General features: G+C 48.2%; 1 long non-coding RNA gene across 2 annotated transcripts in view; it reads right to left on the reverse strand.

Annotated features, from left to right (window-relative positions):
• The window catches only part of LOC101932393 (uncharacterized), a 41779-nt gene that overhangs the window by 6944 nt on the left and 13395 nt on the right, over nt 1–21440 (reverse strand). For both annotated transcript variants that reach the window (XR_006172222.2, XR_010598638.1), the window contains 2 exons: nt 18361–18502; nt 17332–17535 (listed from right to left, as the gene is read on the reverse strand). This is a non-coding gene — a long non-coding RNA (uncharacterized LOC101932393). The remainder of the gene's footprint in view (nt 1–17331; nt 17536–18360; nt 18503–21440) is intronic.

Below are 21440 nucleotides of genomic sequence, written 5' to 3' on the forward strand. Positions count from 1 at the left end.
TACAATCATCTCGCATTTTGCTAAACTTTATGACACATGATGACAAGTTAATAAATGAGATGTCTTACCAGCAGTTAAACAGCTGTTACCAGCCACCTTGTGCGGATGAGTAGCCCAGAGCAAAAAAACCACTAAGCCAAATGAAAAGGAACTGGTTATTTCTGTTTGTTGAAATAGCCCCTGTAATAAATCACCATTAACAATGCTGTCATTTATCAAAGGGAAAGCTCTCATTGCAAAAACCTTTGAAGTCCTGGCACCCATAATTTCCTACCTATAAAAAGATACCTTTGTGTATGTGTCATACCTTGAACTGACAGAAGCCAGACCCAGAAGGTATTGAGGAGTTCACTGCTGAAACACACCCCTCCTAATGAGCACGTCCAAAGCATCCCAGGAAATTGCTCATATGCATATGTAGGCAGTGAGGTGTTCACTTTGGCTGGCCAGTCATAAAACAACTCCTTCAGAGCAGGAACTCAAGTGGAGTGCATTGCTGTTGTGGAGATGGTCCATCAGATTGTGGAAGGAGCCTCCCTAAAAGATACTCTCTAGTTCAGCCACAAGCTACTGGGAATATGTGGGTGAGATTGCTTGCCCTGTGTTATGCAAGTTAACCTAGATGACTATCATAATCCCTTCTACATTTAAAATCTAGGAATTCAGGGAAGGGTCTCCCAAGAGAAATGGTGGAATCTCCAGTAATCAGGACTTTTAAAATGCTGTAGAATGTACAGTAGGGAACAATCTTGGGCTGGCCAGTGAGAGACTTTTTGAATCTCCAAGCGCCAAATCCTGAGAAGAGAGCTGTGCTTCTGTAACTCCAAGTGAAGCCACCAAACGACTAGCGGTAATCTCATCCCCAACAGATTGAACCAATAGTAAACCTAGTCCAGTGTCCTGCTCCTTGTCATACCAGAACAGTTCCAATCCAGGGTCCCTACTCCAGTACTGGAGGTTACAGAAGAACAGGGGCCTCCTTCCCATAATGCACCTCACCCGCAGTACCACACCACAGCACACAGAGGAAGAATGATGTCATGATCCCCCCCAGATAATCAGCTGATGCTGCAAAGTGAGAGGATGAGCCCCACCTCTGCACCTTTTCATTCTCAGTATCAGAGCTGCAAATTTTATTAATACTTGTGCAATTATCGAATAGTTGCAAATATCCTTGTTTAACGCTGTACCCTGGGAAAATGTGCAGCATCCGTTGCTTTGATAACACGCAGTTTTCCTTTTCATCCCAATATTGTATTGTGTCAAAGGCTAACGTCAGTACAACAGGCGCAAGCAAAGGCAGTTGTAACAAATCCCGGCCCTGTAAATACGGACAGCTTGGCTGTCAGTGGGGATTGAATCCTTCATCACCCAAAAACACAAGCTTCCTGCCACTTGAACTAAAGAAACAACTGTTTTAGATGTGGGAAAGTAAGAGGCTGTTATAGCCGCTGGGGCCAGCCCATAACAGGAGACATGGTCACATGCACTAAGCCAACATATTATACAGTGCATGCTTGATAGAATCCTACCAAGTATTTGCTTACTAACATACATCGTGGGGCTGGACACTCCACTGGTGAAAACCAGCATAGATCTCGGGCCCATATTTTTTAAAGCAGAGAATATTCTACAGCCACCCACAAATATTACAAAGCCAGGGAACAAGTGCAGGGATCAAACTGTTCCAACTGCATAATTTGAGGGCTGAGTTTTCTCCATCTGCTTTGCCCCCTGATTGATGGAGGGTTTGAGAAAACTGAACAATTTAGGCAGCACCTAGCAGCCGAGGGAGTTGTCCTGTATTCTAGGAAGGGAAAGTTTTACAGCGAGCAGGAGCCCTTTGCCAGGAGCCCGGGCCACCTTGCCCTGATGGTGCAGACCGGAACACAAGCTCTGGGTGCAGCATGACCCATTCCCACGCCTTTCAAAGAAAATAAATGTCTCATGGGACAGATTTCACCCCACCTCAAACAGTCATAAATCAGCCTCAATGTACAATGAATGAAACATCTCCTGCCAGTCAACAAAGGTGACCTTATATCATCCCAGTCAGCTGGGAAAACAACACACCCAGTCATGGAGCAAGAGGCAGCTTATCACTGGCATTTAATTGAAGAATATAGACCAGCAGCATTGAAGGTTTATCCTTCATCTGGGAATGCTGGATAGGGTGGAACAGGAAAGCCCAGAAAATTAATTATTCTTACATGAGCTCCAACCTAGACAGACCCAAGGGATTGGATTAGGGTTGTGTAAATACTTGCCATGAATCCTGAAACTCAGCTGGTTTGAAGTTCTGTTACAAACTCAAAGCCCAGACTGTGACTGGGCAGAGATTTGCTCCGGAGCTCAAATCCAGTTCCCAATGATCCTGGGGTTGATTTATGGGTCTGTGAAACATGCATCATCACACAGGTTTGATGGGACACTGGGTGAAAGGCATCACTTTTCAAGTGATTTTTTGCTGAGAGTTTTGGGGCGCATTCAAATCTGAACCTCAGAGCTATCCTCCAAGTGGTAAAACATCTCACGCAGATTGGGATCAAAGGAAACATGCATGGATCCCAGAGCTTTAGAAGAAGGATCCACACTTAGGGGCCCTTATTCAAATGCCATACTGAGCTCTGGCCTGTCTTCAAAGACGACTCAAAGAAGGGCAAAGATCGGGGCTGGGGTTTTCAAAGTAGCCTCAGGGAGTTTGGTGCCCAAATCCAATTCAATGAGACTCCTTTAGGGCTGCTTTGGAAATCCCACTTTGACTGCTTAATGGAGGTGATAAAAGTGGATCAGAATTGCACTGAATGAGTCAGAACCCTGTCTCACTTACGCTGATATAACACTAGAATAACTTTAGTGGAGTCAACACTGGTGTAACCCAGATCAGGATCAAGCCCAGTGGGATTGAGAATTCCTTACCGCAGTCTCTCAAGATAAGAGTTTGTTTGCAGTGTTGTAGCTGTGTTTGGTCTCAGGATAGGAGAGAGACAAGGTAGGTGAGGTAATATATTTTATTGGACCAACTTCTGTTGGTGAAAGAGACAAGCTTCTGAAGTACACAGGGATCTGAAGATGAGTTCTGTGCACCCCAAAAGCTTTTATTGGACCAACTTCTGTTGGTGAGATATACAAGATATTACCTCACCTAAGTTGTCTCTTGCAAGACAGGAGTTGGTCTAATAAGGGTGCCTTCTGGTGCAGGTTAAATTGTATGTGTTCCCATTTTAGCGATGCAAACAATAATTATTGAGACTGTAAACGCTTCAGGGCAGGGACCGTCTCTAACTCTTACAAAGTACAATGGGGCCCTGTTCTTGGCTGGCCCCTACGTGCTACCATAATAAACATGTTAAATAATCAATTCTAAATGAATGCATTTACTCCTCAGAGTATCCATCCATTTAGGAGGACTAGTCTTCTTATTCCAGAGACCCGGTATTTTTTCTTTCCTCAGTTATTAAATGAGGCAGCTCCTGTGTAGCTTTGTCACTTTTCTGCTGCTGAAGAGGCTTTTCTTTTCTTCTTCTCTGAACGGCACGCTCTTCGCCTGCCTCGTAAACATCTGCCACAAAAAGTCGTCACCTGTCACCTCATCCCAAGTGACTTCAGAAAAAAGGATACGACAGCTATAAATAATTAAGGCCCTGTCTTAGGCGGGCGCAACAACCGAGTTTTGAAACTGCCTGTACATCATGGAAACTCACTTGGTAGCCAAATGGGGATCTAACCTGGTGCGGAAGGATGGTGTGAACGGAGCCATGACTATACGCTAAGAGTAAATAAGAGCATGAGCAAACTCTAGCCTCAATTCCTACCTAGTAATCCCTTAGCTAGGAATAACCCGCCCACAGTGGTGAGTCAAATCATGCTAGGACCCCGTTTGGCCACAGCCAAGTTCAGCCTGTGCTTAAGCCTGCAAGAGAAAAGCCCTAAAAGGAGCAATATTTGCTCTAAGCCCAGGATCCCAGGCACATGGCATATCTGTATCCCTTCATATTTCATGGGAAATGAGGAGCTTCTTGCATTTCCACAGCCTCTCTCCATTAGCATGCATGATTTACTGATCAAATCCTCCAGTCATCTCAGAGCGTGTAAGAAGTTAACATCAAAGCCACGGAGGGGAGGGGATGGTGAGAGTTAGAGAGAGATGTCACATTAGTGTCTGGCTCACCGCGTGCTTCTGCATTTTAAACCTTGTTCGTCGAGATTTCAACTTCATCGCCGTGTTTCATAGAAAGAAAACACGCCACACATACTCTAAAGTCGAAACATCCCCCAAACAGCCTCATCTTTTCGGAGGACTGCACGGGTCCTGTACTCAGTGTGCGGCATGCTCTGTGTTCTGCTTTGCAAAGTTTGGCGTTCTGTTCGTGTCTGTTCGGCTTCCCATACTGTGTGGTGTTGGAGCACCTGCCAGTAGGCCAGTGAACAAGGGGATTAGCTTCTATTGTGTGTGTCTCTTTCCTTCTTTTTCTCTTCCTCCCCAAATAAGAGCCTTTGCAAATTTCAACCACTTCCACTAGAGAGTGCTTGGGAAGGCAGCATGATCTAGTGAGCAAGGGACTAGATTAGAACTCAGGCCTGTGGTCTCTACTTGCTTCTGCCACCAACCCATTGTGTTATCTTGGGCAAGTCACTTCCCCGCTCGTCACATTGTTTCCCCTACCACTCTTTGCCTGTCCTTGTCTATTTAGAAGGTAAGCTCTTTGGAGCAGGGACTATTTCTTAGTATGTGTTTGTACTGGGCCTAGCACAATGAGGCCCCAACCTCAGCTGGGTTTAGGTTCCACAATGACATTAATACCCCAAACAAAATGTTAGGATGTAAAGAGAATGGGAGAGACAATAATACTGAGGCGGTAAGAAGGGCATTATGTAATTCTGGAATACTGCGGTCAGTTCTGGTCCCCCTACCCTAAAAGAGAGATGTCTGAAATTAACCAGCTTGCCAGGCATGGCTGAACCTTGTTTGAGTCCTTCTGTGTATAGGACAGAGTGAAAAGTTTGGGACTTCTAGAGAAGGGACATGACAGAGGTATAAAAATAATAAACAGGCTAGAGAAGGTAGGGTTATCATATTTGACAAATAAAAAAAGAGGACCCTCCATGGGGCTCTGGCCCCGCCCATTTCCCACCCCAGCTCCGCCCCAACTCCGCCCATTCCCCGCCCCAACCACGCCCTAACTCCGCCCCCTCTTCCCTCCCACTCCCAGTCACGCGAAAAGGGCTGCCCGAGCGCTACCGGCTTCACGGTTTGCCGGGCAGCCCCCAGAACCTGCGCTCCCGGCCAGCACTTCCCCAGCGCAGCTGGAGCCTGGGAGGGGAAGCGCCCAGCCAGGAGCGCAGGGTCTGGAGGCTGCCCGGCAAACCGTGAAGCCGATAGCGCTTGGGCTTCGGGCAGCCCCTGTGCCTCCGGACCCCAGCCCCCAGCCGGGCACTTCCCCTCCCAGGCTCCGGCGGCACAGGGTCCAGAGGCATGGGGGCTGCCCGAAGCCCCTAGCGCTCGGCTCGTAAACAGAGCCGAAGAGTCGGGGAGGAGCAGAGCCGCCGCGGCCGGAGGCTCTGCTCCTCCCCTGACTCTTCGGCTCTGTTTAAGAGCCGAGCTGCCCGAGCGCTACTGGCTTCGGGCAGCCCCCATGCCTCCGGACCCTGCGCCGCCGGAGCCCGGGAGGGGAAGTGTCAGGCCGGCGGCTGGGGTCCGGAGGCAAGGGGGTTGCCTGAAGCCCATAGCGCTCGGGCAGCTCGGCTCTTAAACAGAGCCGAAGAGTCAGGGGAGGAGCAGAGCAGCCGCGGGAGGGGAAGTGCCCGGCCGGCATTTTCCCGGACATGTTCAGCTTTTTCGCAATTCCCCCTGGACGGGGGTTTGATTGCCGAAAAGCCGGACATGTCCGGGAAAAACCGGACGTATGGTAACCCTAGAGAAGGTAAATCGATTTACCTTTTCTCATAGAACAAGAATAAACTGAGGATTAATGTCTGGGTTTTTTTTTAATTCCTACTCTGTCTGCTTAGTGGGGGAATGAACTAGTTGACCTCTTGAAGTCCCTTCCAGCCCTACATTTCTATTATTTATATTGGACAATGAGAACAATCCACATTTAAATGAGAGGGAATGAAAAAATGTCTAATGAATATACACCCTCCTGCTCTGGGGCATAAACCAATGCAGGGCATAACTGACAAGGGCTAGGTAGAAACTTTGTGTTGGAGCAATTCTGTAATTGTATGCTAGGGCCCTGATCCACCAAAGCATGCTTAACTCCCACTGAAGTCAAAGCATTCACCAGTGAGGATAATTAACCATTGGGACACCTTACCTACGGGCGTGATGGATTTAAATAAAGGCTGTATGTCTTTCAAAACGCTGAGCTGTGGATCAACCAGAAGTCATTAGGCAGAGCTGGTTGAAAATTTCCCGACAGAGCAGTTTTCTGTTGGAAAATGCTGACTCAACCGAATTGAAACATTCCGTGGGAACATATCAATTTTGTCAAAACTTTTGATGGAAAGCAGGCAGGCAGGCTAGCTGGCCCTGCCTGGTTCCCTGCCAGCTTCCCCAGCTCCCAGGATCCCTGGCTCCCCTACACCCTGGCTGGTGGACTGCCTAGCTGGCTGGCTCTCCAGGCTGCGTCTCTGGCAGACAGGCGGGCGGGCTGCCCAGCTCCATGGCTCCCCAGGCATCTGGCTCCCTGGCTCCTCACATGACCCTGCAGGTGACCCACCTCTGAGTTGGCCGGCTCCCTGGACTACCTGCCAGGCATCCAGCCAGTAAGTTGAAAATTTCCATTTTGGTTCTCCAAATCTCTCAGAATTTCTTTCTCATGGAAAATTAGGAATATCTGATTTTTTTGGTCCCAATTTGTGATTTTTTTTTTAATTTTTTTTTTTTTTTTTTTTTTTTTTGCACATTTGAAAATTTTCACATAATGGAAATTCCATTTTCTGGCTACCTCTGTTATCGGGCTAGAGGCTGGAATCACAGTCTCTGCCTGTGTTGTGCAGGAAGTCAGACTCGATGATCACAGGACTCTCCTGACCTTAACATTTATGAACCCTTGCTGATTTGGGACACCTGTTAAATTGCGGCCCTGGAGTTTCTTGCACCTTCCTCTGCAGCAGCTGGTACCAGCCAGAGACAGGAGACAAGGCTAGATCAGTCTGATCCATGCTGGCAGTTCCTGTGTTCCTAGGCTGATAAGATAAATCATACAGTTCTGCCCTAGAACAAATAATAAATGTTCACTTGTCTTATGCAAAAAAAAAGTTATTTTTTGCTGCCATATTTCAATGATGTCTTTTGGCTTTGCACAAACCAGTGAGAGAATTTGCAACAAAGCAAGAAAATACTTCACAGGTTTTTTGCAAATCCCATGATCGGGGGCCACCTTTCAATCCCCTGGTGGTGTGTGCACTTACTGAAGCCTGAGAAGAAGAATCGAGCACTTCAACCCAACATCATCCTGCCTCAGACCCTCCCAGGGATAAATCTTTAGCCCCAGCCCCGGCCCTGTTCATCTGTCAGACACATGCAGTAGGCTCTGGGATTTCTCCCTTCCCACCAGTCTTTATGAAGGGACACCCATTAGCGCAGAAAGCTGCTTTGGTTTGGACTCCATGTTACAGTCACTGGGAGATTTATGACCTGAGCAGCTTTGATGTGGGCCTCTGATAAGCATCAGGAATATGTTTGTTTCATGACAATGTCAGCCAGTAAGCTCTGAATGAAAAGAGTTTATGGGCAGCAATGTTTCCTGGAGCTATTCAGCCGGCCATTAAAACAAAATCATAAAAAAACCCTCCTGGTAGGCTTTGTAAACAGAGCGAGGCTTCTCCTTTAAGGGAGAGGACATGGGAATATTTCCATTTCAATTGGGAGGGGGAAGGGGGGCGGCCCTGGAACAAGACTACAGAAAGGGCTGTGTAGAATTTGTCAGAGGATTAGCTCAGGAAAAGAGAGAGTGCAGGATTCTTCCCCTTCACACTCACTCGGCTGTTATTCCAAATTAGGCTGTTCATGTTCAGCTCGGAGGAGGGATAATGAAAACCAGAAGGGCAGCAGCGGCAGGGGCTGGGTGGAAGGGAGGGGGCAGTTTAAAAGTCGACAGCACATATGGAAACTCACGCTGGCCCGGACTGTCTCCTCCTGTGATTCCTTGACAACCCAATGCAGGAGACCGTGGTGCAACCCCACGCACCAATGCAACACCAGGGGGCACCCACCGCCCTCTATGCCCAGGTTCTCCTGCCCTTTTGAAGTGCCACTGGATCACCATAGTCAATGTTTGGGGAGCGAAGGGCCATAAAGCCAGGATGCATCTGTTAGGGATGGGCGGAGATTGTGGGTGCCGTTTGGGCTGGAGAAACATCAGGTCATTGGGATACCTTGTCTGAAAGTTAGAGGATTCCCCTCCCCGCCACTAAACTCTGTTGCTCACTTGCCCTCACGCCTTGGGAAGGCTCCTCTTTACTTCACACTCTCTTCCTGCCAGGGACGACAGGTTCCTAAATGGGCCACTGTTTATGGGGAATAGAGAAATTATTTTTCCTGCCTCCCTAGTGCCCAGACAGCCTTCTGGTGTGCGTGACCACCTCGTGGGCAACCAGGAAGTGTGTGACCGTTATGAATGTGTTAGTGTCCTGCTCCTTTTTTGCAGCTTTCCTGGAAGGCGAACAATCCCCTGGCTGGGCAATGATACGCACAAGTGGCCATGAAGACACATGGGCAGTGATTAGAAGGGCTTTTTAGGGGCTGGGTGTTTGATCATCAAGGGAAGCCCAGGATACTCTAGCCCTGGTTCAAACAATGCAGCAAGGTTCATATCCAAGGAATCTCACAAGAAAACCCAGTGTCATTTTGCCCTCAGCAAACCACTTGGTAACCAGAAAGTAAGTGACCAGCAGAGCTGGAAACATTCAAGTAACTGACACCCCTGTTTCTCAGCTTTGCATTTTATCCAATCAGGGAACAAAAAACAATACCATGTGACCTCAGTCCAATCCAAACTAACCAAGCAATTCAAATTTCAAAGACTCACAATGAGCAAGAATTATTTCCCCTTCTCCAAAATTAATTCAGCAAATAATCTCCATTAACAAACAAATCAGCGCATGTCATAAACATCTCACAAACACAGGGAAAGAGTCTGAAAACACAAACTAAATTGTCCACCAAGAACCATTCCTACCATCCTGGGCGCTATCTTGAGCATCATCTCAGGATCCCCGAGAGCGAGGCAGCATATTCTCACACAGCTCAGATGGCAGCTGAGGATGGGACAGGTCATTTTTATCCTAGGATCCTCACCCTCACCTGCTGCTCTCCTTCCCTTCCTACATCCCCTGGTTCCATTTTCTAGTGTAATTTATCATAGATAGATTATTTATTATCTGTATTGCGATAGCTTCTAGGAGCCTCAGTCACGGACTAGGTACAAACAGACCAAAAAGACATACATAGATTGAAAGCTCTTCGGGGCAGCGACTAAGGCAAGAGACACAAGATGGGCACTACTGGATTTCTAGGGTCACTCCCTTGCTGAGCTAGAGCACATTTTTAAACAGAGTTCTAATACAGCTTGTTCCTGTTCATCCTGTTCCTGTTCCAGCCAAATTGGGTTAGGAAGCAGTTCGATCAAGGGCAAGGTTTAAACCTGCTTCTGGACAATCTATTCCTAAGCCACACAGGCCTGCGTGGGAGAGGAGCTGGCTTTCCTTGGCTCACTGGGGCTCAGGCCTTGTGGTACCGTCCCCAGGCCGATCCGGCCGCCTGCTTTGGAAGGAGCGGTAATTGCCTGGCGTTCTCCCCACACCAGGCTCTGCTCACTGTCAGCTGTTTCTATTTGATTTATTTGAGGTTTACACTCAACTCTGTAATGTGAAACCACCAAGCACATTTCTTCCTCCTCGCAATTAAGGCCCTCCCTCCCCCCGATGCTGCAGCGCACACCTGGCATAAACAGCTATAAAAAAATATATAGCACCAGCCCAATTTAAATGCTGGCAATGCGTCGTGACACCGAGGTGCACATCCAAGAGCAAGACAAAAGGGGGGAGCTGGCAGAGTTGGAAACAGCAAACAGGACTGGGGGCCTGGGCCGGCTGACAGCGCAGCTGTGTGACTCTCCGAGGAACACAGCACGCTGTCGCTCTTTTGCACCACAAGGGATGCAGGGGCTTCAAACAGCCACCACTGCACATGCTGCCCAGCACCTTCTCCGTTTATACTGCTCTGGCACCCTGTCTGCAGCATAAAAAGGTGGCTCCCCTTTCTTTTCTTTCCTTCTTCACTAGGGAAAGTACAGAGGCTTTCCAAAGGGAGCTAGAGACTTGGCTGTATGCTCAGGGCTAGAATCACAGCTTGAACCCAGCATTATAACAATTCCCTTTTCAGTCCCCACCCCTCCCCACTAGGTATACATACAGCCCTTCCTCTTTACTGCTGAGATTAAAACATGGGACCCACATCTAAAATTAACTCATTAAAACACCCTGGGCAGCAGACTAGTGTCAAATACATCATGCTGTATCTCCCACTGCTGCTGAGACTAAGAGCTGGAGGCACAAGGGAGCTACAGAGCATCTACAGCCATTCAGTAGGATAACTCTGATGATGTCAACTGGTGCCTTCATAAGCCCCCATACTAAAGTTAACTCACTTCCTCCGTAATGGAACCGGACAACGAGAGAGAGCTCACTTCCACTCTAACAGCCATAGGAGAAGCGTTATTAATGTTGAGCAAATTTACCCTGCCTTCGGCTCTCACGGTGCTTGGCTTGCGTCTGGCTCCGACGTTTCCGTCCCCGGCTGTTTTGAGGAAGCAATCGTAGCAAGGAAGCTTCCCTCTGGTGTCCAAGGAGTTCCAAGCCAGCGGGATTGTCATCACATCAGTGTGAACCATGGGCCTGAGTCTCCATAGCACTAGCCCAGTGCTATGCCAGCACAGAACTGGAGGAACTTAGCGGTGAATCAGGCCTCTGACCCCCAAAAGGTACCATTACAAATTCTTCACGTCATGTCGGTTTTCAGCAGAAATGCAGCATCCCACCTTTCCCTTTCCTGCCCCGGCGCTTGGCACCCACTGCTCAAGCAGACTGTGCCAGTTGGAAGTCAGAAGCATCAGGCTTGTTAGAAACTTGATAGGCACTACACTAGAGGAGTTCTTTTCTTACGGGGACTGAACGTTCTTCCTGCCTCCTTGGGAGCACCATGTATCCAAGGCCAAGCTCCAGGCTTTGAAGTAAAGTGATTAATGTTGGATGGGTTTGAACTTCCCAATGGTAAAGAAATCTACTGCAATGGTCTTCCTGAACGTAACTATCATGAGATGAAGCTGCATGAATTCTAAAGCATGCTGTCTGCAGGAGGCTAAGTCCACTTGTCAGGGTGCAGTGGAATGAAAGAATCTCCGTACAGTTTGGAGGAGGATACAGAAGTACACATGCTTCACCAAACCTCTGTCGTCTAGAAATCAGACTGGAACTGAAACCCATAAGAGCCAGGAAACCCATGCCTACAAATCAAGTAGCTAGGGCCAACATTTTCCAACCGGGGTCCTTAAATTTTGGCTCCTAAATCCACGTCTGACCATCTAAATAGAAAGTGGCCTGATTTTTTTCCCCAAAGGTGCTGAACAATGTGCAGCCCCCACTGACTTTCCTGTTTCTGCCTGCGAGTCTACTGTGGATGCAAAACTGCACCATCAAAAATGGAAGCCAGGACAGGCCCTTGTAGAAATCAGGAGCACAAAAAAGCAGACGGCAAATGCTGGAAAATGAAATAATGCAACAAACCACCACACCTCCCCTCTTCCCACCCCTCCCTATCAGATTGCTTAATACCAACTGTCCCTTCCGCCCCATCACTTCCCAGATTCATATAAGTGAAGCAGGCTCTATTTAACAAGGGGAACAAACATATGCAAACAGCCCCTTTTCTTCCTCAGAACCTGTTTAAGCCGGACAAAGGGGCTGCCACTCTGCCAGTGGCTTCCTGACAACGATGCACAAACCCCAGCGTTTGGGCTGCCACTCACCACACCCAAAGCAAACAGAGACCAAGCTGCACAGGAGTTTAAATCCAAGGTTTGCAGAATGGGGCACATGGGTGGCTGGGCTTGCTGTTAATTCTCCACTTAGCCAGAGTTAATAAACCCTTGATGGATTAGAGTCGGGGCAGCTTGTTGTTTTTATGTATAATACAGTAATGCTTAGGGGCTCCATCTGAGATCAGGGCTAGGCGCTGTATAAACACATAGTACGAGACTGTCCCAGCCCCAAAGAATTTACAGCCTAAGGAAGTGCAACAAAAGTCTTTGCTGTTCTAGTATCAGAGGGCCCTGTTGCAGACAGGTGATCCACATGGTCCATTCCTTCAAATGCAGGTGTGCTGGAAATCTGCTGCCCCAATGCCTGGTGAACAGGGCTTTTCATAGCAACAGGGATCCACAAACTCCAGTCAAAACTGATTAAATGGCCGCATTTCAGCCTGTTTTCAACATGGAATCATAAAGCAGGCACAGTTTTATTCACAACGTGGCCCAGGATGGTCATGGACCCCAGCAAAGAGCTTGCACCGAGTTTCAGACTTGTAATGAAATGCAGCGAGGGGAGTTTTGCACCTTAGGGGGTATCTCATTGATATCACTTCAGCAGCAAAAAGAAATGGGCATAAGTCACAGACTTCAATGCTATGTTTCAAGCACCCCAAAATGCAGGGTGTTTGCATCTGGGGATTTCATTCAGATCCATCCCTTTTAGTGCTTTCTGAATAATATATTGTTCAGATGACTGGCCGTTCTGAAAAATAAAAAAAAAAATCATTTTGGTCAACCCCAAAACTGTTGGGGTTTTTTTTTTTCGGAATTTTTGGTAAATTGAAAAGTTAAAAAAAATCCATTTCATGTTGAATGAAAATTTTGTTTCTATTTCAGGCATTTTTAAACTTTTTATCTGGGAACTGTCTAAATGAAATAGCATTGTGACACAAAAGATCAAAACATTTTGTTTCAAAAATATCAAAACAACACATTTTGACTTTTTCAGATTTTTTTTCTTTTAGGTTTTTTCCCACAAAAACAATTAGCTGAAATTGACATGAAATCACCAAAAATTTCACCCAAAAAATTACACCCCAATCTAATGCCTGGCAGCGATGGAGCATGGGCAGTTGCATTTCTAAAACTCCTCAGATTGTTCCATTCTGGCCAAGTTTGCAAAGCCAGGCCAGACATCTGGCAGGAGCAGATTTTCTCGTGAGATTTCTGACAGCTTGAATTCTGCTCTGGTCCAGAAATAAATCCAGTCTGGAAACACCTTAAGAGCAGGCTCTCTCACTGCATTTTTGGCAATTCCAGTCCTTAGCTGGAAGCTCACAGGGGGAATAATGTTGTCCCCGAACACCTCAGAACCATTAAGAAATGCTCGGTTTGAGTCTGGTTCTAAAATAATGGACAAAGACTTGGAGGGAGGAGATGTCCTCCTTTTGCCCTTCATGGGAAACAATCGAACACAAAATAGGAGGCTTCTGAGATGCACCTAATCATTTTGGGTAACCACACTTGAAACAACCTCAAAGCTCCAGCCATGGGGCTAAATCCTGAGGGGTGCTAAGCAATGCAGCTCCAGCTGACTTCAGACGTGGAGAGCTGTGGACTTCAAGATTTCTGATGTGGACCCAGGGCTGCATGCTGTGACAAAGACATGCCCAGGCGTACCCAGGCAAAAATGGTGAATTGAGACTTGTCAGCTGAGGCAAGGCTGGTCTCGGGGCTAACTCAATCAATATTAAGAACAATGGATATTAATGGAGATAGCATTTTGTTTATTGTCTGGACCAGGTGGAGACTGGAGCATTTACAAAGACAAATGAACCCCAGGAGAGTTCTCTGAAGATGGGGCTCCCTGGGCTAAGAGCCAGTAGCCTGTAACTGTAGAAGAGCAGAAGAAATGGCACAAGTGGCTCTCCATTACAGAGGAGAGAATTGGTTAGTGGGGGTGTCTCATGAGACGTGCATCCCAGCTCTCAGGACAGGACAAGTACTGCAAGGACTGGGATCGCTGGGTGCGAAATACCTTGTTAGACAGGAAAGTCACCTGTTAATAAGTACAGGCTACAGAATGCATTTTATGGTGTTCTTTTGACTCTTACCTGAAACCTTTTAGTCTCAAATACTTACACTTGCTTTTATTTGAATCTTTAACTGAAGGTTTGTTAAATAAACTTCAGTTTGGTTTTACTAATGACCAAGTGCCTTGTGCTAAGGAGAGTGTAGAACTGAGGTGAAACCAGTAAACTGGGGGGCCCTGCTTCCAGGAAGGCAGCAGATCAGTGGCCATTGGGGTGTCCAGAAGGCCAAGGACAGGGCACTCGGGGGTAACAAAGTGGCGTGTGTAAACTGCAAGCCTGCAGGAGAAAAGAGTGTGGCTCACAGAGCCCAGAGCACAGGACCTGTGTTACCAACAGCTGATGACTGGGGAGAGTTTTCATTGGTGGGCACAGAGAGGGCTCCCTCCTCCTGTGAGCAGCTGGTAGCACACTGTACACCTGGGGCAACCCTGAAAAGTGTTACACACACCAAGGGACTCTTAGGCCCAACTCCTGTCTCGCTGAAGTCAGTGGCAGTTTTGCCATTCACTACACTGGGAGCAGAATTCGCCCCTGGTGCGTCTGTTTTTGGGATGTAGTCTTTCTTCACACTGGCCTGAGAGCCATGCAGGCAAAGGGAAGGGTGGGTTGCAAGAGGAGCAAGCCCCACAGGAATCTGTTCACCAGGCAGGAGAGCGAAGGTGACCTCCAACTGCATGGCTGGGTTTTGTGTCTGGGGAAGCGAGAGAGTCCCTCCATGTGCAAAAGGAAATCTAAATGCTAATGCAGGCCGAAAGCAAACAGCCAGGGCTTGGTTGGGTTTGCAGAAGTAGCGAGAGCAGGCGCCTGCACTGCTTAGCATTGCATTTTACCCTGGACAGGCAAGATGTCTGACATTCCACCACTCAGCATAAGGAAATGAAACTTTTTAATTGGACTCCGCTTAGCAATCACGCTGGAGGGGTGTATTATATGTACTGCATATATAACAAAAAAAAAAAATCACAGCACATGTTGGTCATAGCAGACACATCTGGGCTGCCAACTTCTGCCTGTTATAACCCAAGGGTTTGCAGTGCACACAAGAGGGGGAGAGAGAGGGAGTGTCTGTACGTGTGTACATGGGATTGGAGTGAGGGGAATATAGTGCAAACACAAATGCAGAGATGATTCCAAATCCTACCCAGCGAGGCTGCAGTTTTAGCTAAGTTTGCTGCGGGACCTGGAGCCTTTTCAAAAGGAAGAGTGCTGCCAAGGTATGAGCAAGTCCCATGGCCTAGGCCCGGTTCCTGTAAACATTCTGCTATGTGCATTCAGGACCCGTCCCTGACAGGCCAACAGTTTCATTGCTCCAGTCGAATGTCCTTGTCATAGCAGTTCACAGCAATGGAGAGAGAGGCAATCTGTCAGGGAGGGCTTTGAATATCAGGACAGAGGCATTTGGCTGGCCAATGTACTCAGTGGAGAACCAATGCAGAGAAGAGAGCCCCAGGGTGATGCAGTTGCATTTTGTGCAAGGGAGTGCAGCTCCATTCCTCCACACTAGTTGCAGAAACCATGCTTGAGGGTCACAAATACATCCATCATCCATGGCAAGCTCTGTGCCTGATAGGATGGTGAGTGCAGGAAAAGAAGCTAGGAGTCCTGCCTCTAACCACTCTCGTGCCTGTTGATAATGGTGAGAAGAAAGCTCTTCTGCGTATTGATTAACCAGTATTTATAGTGACCAATAAAAAAAGGCTGCAATTACCGTATAAATAGGACACAAAAGCTGAATTTGCTTTGAAGAACTCACCCAGCTGAAAAATGGAAGCATCTAATTAAGACTAAATGCTATTTTAAAAAACACACACACATTATTTTTAGAGACTTCTTTCTGACTGTCAAGCCCTTCTGCATAAATTAAAGTGAAAGGAAACAGAAGGCGTGAGGGCATGGAGACTTGTCCCTTTTAAGTGCATCTCAGCCCCACCCCCGTCGATTTCTTCCTGTGTCCTTCAGTTCCCTCCACTTCGTAAATATGCCCAGCTGTCCATCAAACTCATTTATATTATTTGGGCCTAATGCGTTTACCTGGCAGATTATTCCATATGATTCCTAGGAACTGAGGGAGTTCTGCCTGCGTCCCCTGGTTTGTCTCAATTTGCTGTTCTTTAGCGATGATCTCCTGACAGTGCATGTGTACCTCTGAAAGAGCTGCCTGCCTGCCTCGCCCGGCAGAGGGTGCTGAGCACAGAGATACAGAGAGTTGCTGGCCCTGGGAGAGTGCAGACTGCAGCTAGCTTTGAGACGTGAGAGCCAAGGCACCTTCCATTAGTGCTCCCTGAATGACACAGCTCTTGAGCACGTGTGTTGCTGTTGTAGCAATGCTGGGTACTGTCGGTGCAGTACTGGGGTATGCTGTGCAGGGGGGCTGGAACAATGTGTATAGTAGGGGGGCTGAGAGCCATTGAACCAAACTGTAAACTCTATGATGGGAACCACTTTAAGCCAGAGGATGCTGCTGCACCCCCAATCCCTTTGGTGCTATGAGGGAATATTCCCAGCAAGGTGACCCCTGCTCTTATCTAGGGAGCTGATAGCCACCCACACACCCCAGAGAAGAGCATGCCCGGACAGCAGATATGCCAGCCAGCCCCCCTCAGCGTTAAGCTCATCAGCAAGTGCAGATTATTCCCCTCCACCCCCATTATTCAGGGAACAAAACACACAGACGCGCCAGCCCCGTGGGTAATCAAATATGGTTTCTGTTCAGAGTCTAACAAATAAACATTTAATCAAAACCTACTTAAGCACTTTGCACAATTAACCTTTTATAGCCCTCGGGGCTGGTATCAGGCAAACCAAACTGGGGGGAAAGGAAGGGACACAACACAAGCCAGCTGAGGCCAGCCCAGGCCCACGCAACCACTCCTCTGCCAGGAGATTCCTCCTCCTACTATCACCTGCCTGGTGTGCATGGGAAGGAAATCACAATGCCAGGGCATGGAACCCCTGGAACAAAAGGGAACATGCCAGCAAAAACCCCTCCCCGAGGTCAGCCCTGCAGGGTTCTAGGTAACAGGTTATTACTGGGAATCAAACACATGTGTGGGACTGTAAATTCACATTGTGCTTCACGGCCCGGCCCCATGTGCCATGGCATGTCTGAGAAATGAGCACTGCTGGGGCATGCTCCTAATACCAACACACCATGGTGGTGGTGTGAAACAGGGCCCGCGCTCATGGGACTTACACCAGGAACCTACCAAAGCAAGCTACGCGCTGGTGCAAATCTCCCTCAGGTAGGCAGGCTCGTAGTCGGGGCAGGCCCAGCACGATTCAGCCGGGGAAGTCTCTGAGGAGGAGACAACAGGAGGAGGGATTTCCCAAGGAGGTGAGCTTTACGAAGAGAGTCTGCGGTGGATACAGAGGCACTCGGCAGGTGGGGTCAGGGAAACGGCGTGGTCCTGCTGTGATGGTGGAAGCCAAGAACAGGAGTAAGGCAAGAGGACTGGGCGGAGCAGTGATAGGTGGAGGGGGTACAGAGAGAAGGAGCGCAAAGACGGATTTCATCATCTTGCAGGTAAGGCACTGGACTGTGGGTTCAGTTCCTGCATCTGACAGACTCCCTGTGGAGCTTGTGAAGGGGCCCAAGGGGATTGAAACAGAGAGAGCAGTATGGGATGCTGCTAATGCAGAACAAGAAGGGAGCTCACCACTGCTTTAATGGGGAATGCAGGTTTCCCAAGTGAGGCGCTCCATCCTGAGGAGCTGTGCTATCTCTACCTGCCCCCTACTTTAACCCCAGACCTTGGGCAAACGGCCTGTGGACAGATATCCCAGTGCCCAGCACCTACATTTGGGGGCGAGGATTCCAACAGAGCTCTGCACCCGGTGTGCTGCGCTCTGTTAACGACACCTAGGCACCAAAATCCATGGCTAGGTTGTTATGTTCAAGGCATACACACACAGAGGGGTTAGATAAAAACACAGCTCCTCTTGCTGGAAGGTTGCAACGCCACTCGACTTTACTTCTTCGCCTTCAGAACGATAACACACAAGATCCCAAAACCTGAGCGAGAGAAAGCAGGCAGCTGCTTAGCGCAGCGAGGCCCAGCTCACCTCACTTTGCTTGAGGCTGACTCTTTCCAGATTGACTCCGAATGCACCCTTTGCTACACAGGCCCCTAGCCTGCAAGCAGGATCAGGAACCTCTCCCTCCCTACCACAGGTAAAGTGACAGCTTGCATTTCCTCCAAGTGGGAGCTGAGCTTTACTAAAAAATCTGGCCTTACCTTCTATGCACCTCAGTTTTTCCTCTCTAAAACAGGAATAATGACGCCTCTTCCTTTCACAGTGTAGCTGTGAGGACAGATCCAGCCATGCTATTGTTTATGAGTGTCTCAAACACTTCAGTGAAGTGTGCTGGATAAGTACCTAGGAAGAAGTAGATGAGGATGAGGTCATGTGATGCTTTGTAGGCTCTAAGACCTGGCGGCTTAGATGAATTAGTTAATCAACAGCACACCTTGAGCTAATGAATTCCAGCCTTAGAGCTGAGCAAATCAGGCCCACTTCTTCTGTAACCCCAAGTATCAAACATAAATCTTCCTTTCTTACAAAGCAGTTTGATCTCTCTATTGATAAAGAAACACAACCTGGCAACCCCCGCACAACAAATATACAGTAGGAGTTCTGGAGCACAGCTCGGTCATTTAGATAAAAGACATGCCAAAAAAAAATTTTAAAATCTCTTCTTGAGCTAACAATTTTACATTGTGTTACCCGGGAACAATCATTCCCATCATAATAATACCTTGCAATTATATACAGTGCTATTCACTTCAAAATGAACAGCATTTAATATTATTTCACATCAAAGAGAAAGGTGGGGGAATACTATGTAAAGTAACATTTATTTCTCTTCTATAAAGGACATAAAGTCAGAGGCACACAAGATATCAGAGCTCAGCTCTGTTGTATTCACCTAAGGACTTCTATAGCCCTCATGACCATAGTATCCAAGTGTCTCATAGTCATTAATAGAATTTTATCCTCCCAGCAGTCCTATGAGGTAGCAAGTGCTATTATCCCCATTTCATGGATGGGAAACCGGGGCACAGGGCAAATTAAGTAACTTGGCCAAGGAATTGAACCCAGCTTTCCTGCATCCTAGTCCAGGGAGCCATCCACTAGAGCAGGCTCTTTCACTGAGGACTTGTGGGAATACATGGGATTTTTCTAAACTACACCTCTACCTCGATATAACGCTGTCCTCGGGAGCCAAAAAATCTTACCGCATTATAGGTGAAACCGCGTTATATTGAACTTGCTTTGATCCACCGGAGTGCGCAACCCCGCCCCCCAGGAGCACTGCTTTACCGCGTTATATCCAAATTCGTGTTATATCGGGTTGCATTATATCGGGGTAGAGGTGTATGTTATCCTTTGGCTGCCTGTGCCCTTCAGATAACATCCTTCCTGCCTTAGACTCTGGAGAAGCAGACCACACACTTTCATGATCCTTCTTCCTCTTTTGGTGTGATTTCACTTGCACAGGGACATCGGATTCTGACTCTAACTGCAGTGTGCACAGGTGGTTGAGGGAACAACCTGAAGACAGGGCCAACGCTTCCATTTAGGCCACCTAGGCGGTCGCCTAGGGCACCAGGATTGGGGGGGGCGGCATTTTGCCACCCTTGGCGGCAATTCAGCAGCGAGGCGGTCCTTCCGCGCTCCAGGTCTTCGGCGGCAATTCTGCGGCAGGTCCTTCACTCGCTCTGGGACCCGCCGCCGAAGTGCCCCGAAGACCGGGAGCACAGAAGGACCCCCACCCGCCGCAGAATTGCCGACGACAACCGGGAGTGCAGAAGGACCCCCGCCTAGGGCGCCAAAAACCCTGGCGCCGCTCCTGCCTGAAGACATTATATCAGTCAACAATAATAGAGATGTAGAAGACCTATGAGCTCTTCCAGTCCATCTCTCCACTAGATGAGCAGAGGCAGAGCAGAGGCTGTTCCCCTTACTTGAGATGATGCATTTTATATTGATACTACCTTTGATCGTAGCCCAAGGTCGAAGGTCTCACTCATTAGTCACTGAAGGACATATTGACTGCGATGTAAGACCAAGGTACTGGCCACTGGGCCACTGAGATCTTCACGTCCATTCCCCCTTCCAAGGCAGGGTAAAGTCCATCTCCAACTATACAATGTGCCGGGGATTCTACTGACTCCACACCTGATCTTAGCCAAAGGGCTCAGATTTCACCGGTTGCTTATTGAAGGCTTAGGAAGAGGATATCATAGCAGCATCTTCAGAGGAGATGTAAAACTGAGGTCCTGACTTCTTGGTAGAACCTGGCCACCCTCAAGCTACAGGGCACAGGGCAACCTCTCATTATTTGGGGTTAGGAGGAAGTGTCCCCTGGGCAGATTGTTCCACAGCCACCTACTGCAGGGTTTATTGCACCTTCCTCCGAGGCAGCCAGCACTGGCCAATGTTGGAGCTGATACTGGACTAGTATCCTAGTTCCTAAGTCCCTTTGTGTATATGAGGGAGCACAGGTATGCAGAGGGAATGCGTTTGGGAGATGTACCAGAGAATTAAACGGGGGAGGTGTATACACAAGGAGGAGTGGCCTGGGGATCTATGTACACACAGGGCTATTCTCCCCTGTGAGTAGCTGGTGTGAATAAGGGGAGCAGACTGGTTTCCTCATGCTTTGATCATAGGAAATTTCCTGGCCTCCCCACACAAGCAGGACGGCGGGTTAAACAGGCTTGGCAGGCGGCGCAAAGTCACAGGAAGCATTTAATGTCTGAACAAACATTCTCTTTTCTATTCTCGGCTGACGATAACAATCAAATCCCCACCTGTGGGTGACGGAGAGCGCTGAGAACAACAGGATCTCTTCCCCTGGCTGCCACACTGGAGTAGGGTGACCAGACAGCAAGTGTGAAAAATCGGGACGGGGGTGGGGGATAATAGGAGCCTATATAAGAAAAAGACCCAAAAATCAGGACTGTCCCTATAAACTCCGGACATCTGGTCACCCTACACTGGAGAGGATCCAGCCAGTCCATAGCAAGCCATGTCCTCTCCCATTTCCCAGAGGGAGTGACACCCTAAGCCAGACCCCAGAAGCAAATGCTCCCAAACCTCTTGCATCATAATCTACTCCCCACATGCTCAGTAAAGGTTTGTGATGGAGTAAAATTTGGATGCACCATTTCAAGCTGTCCTGGCAGCAATGTTCCAAGGTTTTTGCACCCAGCTTTTGGCTCAGGCCCATCTCTAGCTATTTCAGGTGTGGTTCCCTCACCGGCCATTTCCCCCTCTGTTGCTTGTCCTCGGCATTATGCCCTCCCGGTTG

This window comes from Chrysemys picta, chromosome 2 (genome assembly GCF_011386835.1).
Source record: "Chrysemys picta bellii isolate R12L10 chromosome 2, ASM1138683v2, whole genome shotgun sequence".
Lineage (NCBI taxonomy): Eukaryota > Metazoa > Chordata > Testudines > Emydidae > Chrysemys > Chrysemys picta.